The sequence below is a fragment of the Morone saxatilis genome, unplaced genomic scaffold, assembly GCF_004916995.1.
Source record: "Morone saxatilis isolate NCDOM2014 unplaced genomic scaffold, NCSU_SB_2.0 Contig12, whole genome shotgun sequence".
NCBI classification, from domain to species: domain Eukaryota; kingdom Metazoa; phylum Chordata; class Actinopteri; family Moronidae; genus Morone; species Morone saxatilis.
In genome coordinates, this window is record NW_023339674.1 from 245,414 (window position 1) to 245,618 (window position 205).

The window sequence follows — 205 nt, forward strand, 5'->3', positions numbered from 1 at the left end:
TCTGTGTGTGTGTGTGTGTGGGGGGGGGGTGTCAGTGTTTGCTGTGTAGGCGGTTATAGGTGAGTTAAAGGTTTTGATCTTTTTAGTTCAGCCACTTTTTTCTGAATCTTGTTTCTAAATCCTCACTGACGAAAAGAAATAATCTGATCTTTATCTTTTAAGCTTCTTTTCATAAAATAATAAATGTGAGCAGATTGTGTCTGTA